General features: G+C 38.3%; 1 protein-coding gene across 18 annotated transcripts in view; it reads right to left on the reverse strand.

The window, feature by feature from the left end:
- IQSEC1 (IQ motif and Sec7 domain ArfGEF 1) overlaps positions 1 to 8298 on the reverse strand; it is a 344442-nt gene that overhangs the window by 122685 nt on the left and 213459 nt on the right. The gene's annotated exons all lie outside the window — the stretch shown is intronic.

Genomic DNA, 8298 nt, shown 5'->3' on the forward strand with positions numbered 1-8298 from the left:
GCTGCAGCGAGAGCTCGGCACTTGCAGCGGGTTGCTGGGGAAATGGCACCACCTCCAGTCCTTCTGCAGGCACCGGTCTGCAGCACCCGTGTGCCTTTGTGAAGGGACTTCCACTGAAAGCAATGGCTGTTCCCTTTTGCAAGCAAAATTTATTTAAACATATTTCTGTTGGAATCCAAATTCACTGGTATGCTAGCAGACTAGGAACATATGCACTGTTCATATAAAGACATTTTACTGTTAGAAATTATCTTCATTTTTTTTAATGTATGTTCAGAAGTAGTATATTTTTCTTGCATGTGACCTCTTGATGAATGCATGATAGAGCAGTACAATTGAATTTTACCTACATATCCAAATTTTACCTACATATCCAAATTTTACATACATATCCTCACTGAAATACAATGCACTTGAAGAATTAAAACGATTCTGTCAGTGTAAATCTTCAAGTTGTCACGGTGTCCTAAGTGGAAATAGGCAAGGAACAGAGGATTTCACACAGTGTAATTTCAACAGTCAGGGACCTTTAGGACATTGTACTTCAACAGTAAGAGTGCTGTTTCTTTAAATTATCTGTAGAGCTGTGGTATTTCATACTTACTAATCCTGCTAAATAAAGAATTTTCTCTTTAGTCTTGTCAGCATCCTCCCTAATTTCACAGCTGACCCACTCATTACATTTTTAACTAGAAGCAGGCCCGAAACAAACCCAGCCCTCCCCAAACCTCTCAAAGTTCACATACAGGACTCAGTTTCAAGCCTTGAGTTAATCTAGAAAACCCTTAAAAGATATTCTTTTGCCTTAAGAGTTTAGACCTAAGCCCTATTTGAGGGTAAACATCAAATATTCAGCTGTGTGAGAGCTGGCATGATGTACTGACTTGCACTTCATTTGCTGTAAAGGTGATAAAAGTATTGAACTGGAAGAATTTGAACTCACCTTGAACAGTAAGGATTTCTTTTGGAGCCTTTTAAATAATGTTTTATATTTAAATAAGCATACAGACACGCGCAGACTCTTCTCCCTTACTTGGAGCAGTTCAACTGTGACAGTAGAGGCTGTAGGCAGCATTCAACTGCAGGATGATATTTCAGAGTGTCATAATTTTTGTATTTCTAGGATAAATTCCACCGGGCGGTATATAATTGACTAAATGCATATAATCAGTGATTTTTACCTTTGTCAAATAGTATTAAAGCTTGTGGTTCCTGTTGCACGGATGCAACTATCTGCCATCTCAAAACATACTATTTAACCTCAAACCAAAAAAATACCAATATTATGTTTCACTGAAGTGAAGGACGGTGGAAAGATTACATTTTGCAAAGCAGTATAAGGCAAGAGGGCACTTCAGTAACAGAGACTGAGCACTCGGTGTGGTTCACTTCAGTTCCTCAAAAGATTGGAGATCTCCCCAGCTACCTCTTCCATTCTGGTTTGAGCTCACCATTTTCCACCTTTCTTCCCGGGCCTTGTTCTGAACTTGCATTACCTCTCCCAGATGTCTTTTTGTTTGTTTGTTTCCTTTTTCACCCTTTCCATTCAGTATTAAGTCATACTGGAGGAATAAATGCCTGAATCACACGGGTGGAACCACAATCTGACCCCCCAAAATGATGGTTAGTTCCTTTATTTGTTTTAGCTTTACCTGAAAATGTTATTCTTATAGATAATTTGTTTAGAGAGAGAGAGTGAAAAACAGCCATAGCTCTCTGCACTCCTCTCAGGTACAGGATGGACCCAAGGCCGAGCTCCCATCAGGGATATGACTGGGGTGGCGGGACTAGGCCCTTCGCTGCCATGCCAAACTCCCCTGCGCCTCTCAAATGAAGCTCGGCACAACAGACAGCAACTCTGAGCTTACATATTCCTAAGAGGACAGATAACACCTTTATCTGTTCTTGAAGACTTAGTACAAAAGCAAATATCTAAATTTCCCACCAACCTGCTCTGCAGTACAGCTTTCCTTCCCCAGTGCATTGGGAGCACTCAGGCCTGCAACACACCGTGCAACATCTGTAGCATATTGCTCACCTCAAATTCATTCCAGCACAAAATTGTTAAAAACAAACAAACAAAAACACACACACACACAAACAAAGCCAGCAAAGGCCAGTAGTTGATGAGAAAGTATAAGAGGTTTCCAACAAATCATCCACAACTACATTACGTGAAGATTTTGAAAGCTAGCTCGACAAAATATGAATCACTTAAGTCACAGAAAACACTGAAAGCATCCAATTATTGCATTATTGTTAAACCGTAAACATGATTTTATAGATTCTACACAGCTTCTGGATGAAATCTGTGAGCATTAAACATGGTAATTTTCAACACACCATATTCTTATAATGTCTGTAGCTGTGGGAACTAACTTGTGTGCCACAGTGTTACAGTATCTGACATTTAAATATTGCCTTGATAGCATTTCCAAACAATTATTTTGACGTTCAATATGTGCTTGGAAATACTGAAGGAGGAAGAAGTGACACTCTGAAGAGGAAAACAGATACGAAACCTACATAAGTTCATGGCAAGTGCTGGAAAATTGATCATCTCAATGTCTAAGTTCTGCGTATTTACCAGAAGTCTTTTTTTCAGTGTGAAAGTATATTTAGACTCTGTCTAAGCTAAAAACTTGTCATATTAAATAGTAGAAAAATGAAAAGTAAGAAAAAAACTTCTGTAGTGTTATCCCACGGCACTCTGACCTTGCAGTCCTTTGCACAGCCGATGTAGCCATGCACAGCACTGGATGAAGCAGCCACCACGTAAGGTTAAATCCCGTGCAACACTGCAGGCTTAAAGGCTAATGTTAAGCATCTTTTGTTGCTCAGCAATGATCTTGGTTTAGAACACGTTACTGTATGAATGTAATTTTTAGAAAATGATTGTCCCTTTCTGAATCACAGGACACAAAATGATAGGATGTGTCCTTTTGCCTTTCTACACTCTTTGTTCTCCATATCCCTTGCACTGTCTTATTATACAGCTAATCATATGCTGAAACTGCTTTTAATTTAGTCTGTGAAGACAGATTGGTGTATGAGGACCACTGACTGGGAGCAGGGTTTAGCTTCTATTAAAATGATGAAGTGGGCCTACCAGCTGCCCGGGCAGCTTGTCAGTCCCCTCTGGTACCACAAGCAATCAGAAAGTTAAACACATCCATGGCTGGCCTTTTGTTTCTACAGCCAAGTTAAAACAACAACAACAAAACAGGGGGTGTCGTCTGCAGGACAGCCAGCTGATCAAATTCTGCATGAGAACCATTTGGAAATGACATTAACCGAGCACACAGACCTCTTCACCTGCTAACAGGGCCGATCAGTGTAAAAGTAACTAATTGAGCCACAGGAACATGCAAAATAGAGGGAGTTGCTTAATTTTTAAGAAGGGAAAATGAATGGGGTAGAGGGGACAATGGCAGCAGAAATGGGGGAAAAACAACCAAAAAGCCTGCAAGACTTCTAAAGCTCACTCGTTAGAAGTTCCCTGGAGATCACTGGAAGTCAAAGTGCTTCTATGAGGACCCTTATCTGTGTTTTATTCCTTTACCATGTCTTAATACACCATGCCTAGTTTTTATTTTATTTGTATTTCCAAACTCTTCCTTCAAAGCTGATTTTGGGTAAATAATTTAGGAGCTTGTGAGCTGAGGGCCCTATGATTACAGAAGGGCTTAGAAACAAGCAAGAAAAATTCTTTGAAACTTCCTGTCAGCTTTCACATCGCTTTTAAAATTAAACATGTTAACTATAATTAAAACAGGTTAGCAGCCACCTGTGCTTGTGGCTTTAGCGAGTTGTTAGGCCACGACTCCAGTTGCATTAGAACAGACATCTGAGCTAGCTATTTTTCTGGCCTGACTCATATATTTTGTAACCTCAGCTTTGGACTTACTGTGTCTTCAAGCACATTCCTTTTACAATGTGCTAATGCTTTTACTAAGAAACATCTTTGCACTATAAGCCCAGATGATGGTTTGTAGCGAGCTGTAGAGCAGGATGATTTCAGTGAGTGAGATCTTTGCTGCCATGCGTACCATGGTCTGTTTCAAGTTCCTAAAGCCACTTAAAGGAACTATGGAATATTGCACAAAATGAGGTTTGTCTCATCATTGAAGTGTTTAGTTTTGAGGTTTGCTGTGGAGTTAAGCACACCCCAAACAGCTTCTTAAGTAGCTTTATATGAGAACGTGTCTCCTGTAATAACTGTATTTTTATCCCTTAGAATAAAGGCACAATAAGAGGGCATGGAAGTGCAGATGAAAAGGTCTTCCCTTTGTAAAGATGACTAAAAGGAATGTTTTGCTAGGTTAGTGTCATGCTGTTGTATAAATTTAATTGAATATATACATATTTCGAAAGCTAAAAAAGACATGGTAAAATCAGCAGGAAAAAGACACAAAACTGGCCGAATGAGTAGAAATTGTTTACTATAGAGAAGAGAGAGGCTCATCTACACACCCCGTTAACAAATCAATTCCTTCAGCTTGGGAAGAAAGTTTATTTCTAATGGCACCTTTCCAGTCAAGTACAGTCAGAACAGACTGGTTCCCAGACTAGTGCGCATAAGAAATAGTTTATTTCTATTGCAACAAGAGTTCAATTTTTATTTTTTTTAAATAGTATTCTAGTGACCAGTGCAAGAATATTGTGTATTTACAAACAGAAAACCACAAAAGATCTAAAACAGCATTTCTCTAAAATATTGTCTTCAGTTTTTAATAAAACTTAGATTTTGAATGTCAAGTTTTGATGGCATTTTGAATACTAACCACAGTTTGGGAAAACCACCAGTTCAACCTTTGTAACTGATCCATTGTGGAATAGCTTACAGAAGAGTAATAAATGCTGTACTTGACTTCTGTTCTCTCCAGGCCATCTTGCTATACTCTCTAGAGTTCAGAAACTGTTTCTGTCTTGCTTATTGCTTATAAGTAAACTCCCGAACCATTCTGTTGTTGGAATTTGTACCAGTAGAAACTGTAATCTCGTACTGTGTGGTCTTCCAAAAAACAAAGAGGCTAGGAGCACCAGGAGTTACAAATCTAAGTCCTCATCTCCATGAGAAAGCTCACTCTACAATATTTAAAATCTATTTACGAAATACGCAAATCAACATATTGCCATTTGCATTACCTAGGCTGTTTAACAGTAACACATAATCAAAAAATAAACTCAAAGGAATCCACTATATTGCTATATTTGGGTATAGTTGCAAATGAAAGTACGCTTTACAGCCAGCCTGTGCTTCATCAGTGGTAATCATTAAAGTTATTTTAAATTTGTAATTGATAATCCTGTAAAAGCAAATAGGCTTTCACCATCCACAGAAACGGTAAAAGTAAATACCACCGATGTTACCCTCCTCACCCCCGTGATCATGTGTCTTTTTATTCCTGTCCTTTCTCAGGGCACCTTTGGAAACTCCTTTGACTTTAGAAATTGATGGGAAAGGAGTGCAGAACAAAGTACGTCTCAAGCAGTAGAACATATGCTCTGGGGAAATTTTTCCTCCAACCTAGATAATTCTTAGCAAAAGTCAATACAAAACAATATAAATATTTAATAATAATATAAAAAATTGCCTTAATACTGGAAAGTTGAGAAAAAAAGAATAAAAAAAATCCAGTGGAACATTTATGGGAGCCCATCTGGTAGATAAGTCACGAATAGATATTGACCATCTGGGATTTGAACTCTATACCTGACCCTCAGCTGGACAGCATTTGTTGCCATACTTGTTTAATTAGAAGGATGTCTATCTTGAAGAGGAGGAAACACTTGAAAAATATTTGCCAAAGCACAATATGCCTTGAGATTTTTCCAGCGCCTTCCTTCCATTCAAGAACTAACGTAGTTATATTTATTTTTTTGTGGATTGATTATATTAAGACTTTTGCAGCCTGTGTGAGGAATTACTTTGTGACATGTAGACTGAAAAAAACTGAAAAAAATCTTCATCACTAGCAAATTCCCAAGACACACTGCTGATTCGTTCAACAGAAATAATTACTTTAGCAAATGTTTAAGTATTTTAATGCCAAGAGGAAGATTCCAGGTATTTCTAAGCTGGTTAAAGCTTGCCAGTCTAGCCGATATCCAGAAACTTCTAGTCAATGTAAATGTCAATGTAAAATTGACACACCACTTAATCAGAAAAATATGATTTCTCTGATGAAAATATTTTATTTTTAGCAAATGTTACATTTCATTTTTACTAATATATTCAGACCTGACATCATATGGCTCCTAGATTTCCCCTGGAGGTATAGATTTTAAAAGTCCAGAGGGAAATGATAATACCATGCACTGATTTGTTGACATATGAGCTCTGAAATTACCATCGGAAAAAAATCTGAGGTCTGCAAAGATTATTTCACAATTTAAAGTGCATCCTAGCCTTGTGCTTAGGAGTTTTAAAAGCTTTTTGAAAGGAAAGTTATGAAGTATGAAGAGCACACATAAGGGCCAGATTTTAAAGTAATTTTTTAAAAGTATTGTTGCAAAGTTCATCTCCTTGTTAATGAACACAGACGTTTTGGACAAAATGTTTCTCCCTTCCTTATCTCATCAGCAGATTCAGACAGAATCAGTGAAATCCATCTTTTGTGCTTTGGTAGACATGAAAAATTACAGACAGATATGGAAAAGGCTGAGACAGAATAACCCCAGCGAGCTAATGGGGTTCTGAGCAGGCACCAATAGACAGCAGGTCATCACCTCGCAGAAAAGCGTCTTGTAAAAGGTTAGATAGTGTGTGTGTGTGGTGGGGAGTGTTAGTGGTCCTTTTTCATTGTTTATAAGTACAAGAAAGCCATGCAAGGATTTATTCTCCCCTGAACTTATTTTCATTATCAGAAAATTCATCTTCATGCTAACCAAAAATTACTACTGCAGGAAATTAGGTAGTCCAGGATACTACATACTGGGAGTCCTTCAGACCCTGAATTCAGATCATTTACAGTCACCAATAAACAGATTCAATTTTCTATGAAATAATGAGTTGTGTTAAGGTTTCAAGACTCTCTGTTCTGAGAGCGTTCTTAGTTCTCATCTCTAATCTCCAGGGTGTCCTAACATGATTATATGAACTACTCAATTAACCAAACAGACCAAACCTAACCACTAACCCTTTGACATATTTACAAATGCAAAGCAAGCATCTTCCCCCTCCTCAAAAAAGCTTTATGATATTGACTACTCACAAAGCTCCCCCAGTGCACTCCTAGCTTTCCCGTAAGGTTCTTCAGTGCCTCAGGTATACTGCATTTTCTTTTAAGTCTGAGGAAATGATCAAATATTGATATAAAACACTACTAAGCCAATAAGCTTACTTAACAGTTGAGTACATGCTATGAAATAGAGGGTCAGATACAGAAGTAACTTGCACAGGTCTTTTTCCTTTTGAAGAAAAACAAGCTGAAGTAACTTGCTATGCTGCTGCTATGCATCTTTCAGCAAGTGTATGATTTTCATTTTGGATATCTTTGCATAACAGCCTCTCCATCTTTGCTTCGAAATGGCACATATGGCAGATACGTTTTAAGGGAGCCCACACCCAATTTCTTTAAAAACTTCATTGTTTCATTATTTTAGAGGAAATGGCCCTGTGCGTGGTTACACTTTTCTTTGCTAAACATTTCCTCCACAAGTGACAATGGCGTAAGAAGCCCTGATCGTGCTTGCCCATTAGCCCTGACCCATTTTTGGCAGTCTATTTTTATCCTGGATTCCTTTGCTTACCTATCACCATGTAGCACAGTGAATTGTTGTACCCCCAAAACCCAAGTGCCAGAACAATCAGATGAGAGGAAGCAGGCTAGAACAGCATTGGCACAAAAAATACCTAAGAAATATAATTTACACTCCTTTTAGCATAAGTTCTCAATCTCCACCCCATTCTTACTCCAAGACACTCCAAGGCCTGTCCCTTCAAGGCTGGCATTAGAGGGAGTAGTCTCACAAGATGCTGGTATGAACTGCTGGGCAAGTCTCAATAACCTGAATAACAAATCTGCTCAAGTACTTAGAATAAGCAGGTAGAATAACCAGGAAAATGCAGTGGCTTCAGATCCTGAAAGAGAATAAACAACATGGGACAAGTTTTCAAGAAGTTGACTTTAAGGTACAGGTTCTTTTCCATGTGTTTGTTTTTAAAGAATTAATACTGGCCGTTTGGAAAGAAGTCAGGTATTTATCCATCTCACTGGCCCCTTTCCTCCACAAGTGTTTGTTACATTAACTTGAAAATATACAGACTGAGTGAAATTCTATCATCAGGTCTCT

The sequence above is a fragment of the Anser brachyrhynchus genome (assembly GCF_964034855.1).
Source record: "Anser brachyrhynchus genome assembly, chromosome: 10".
NCBI classification, from domain to species: Eukaryota; Metazoa; Chordata; class Aves; order Anseriformes; family Anatidae; genus Anser; species Anser brachyrhynchus.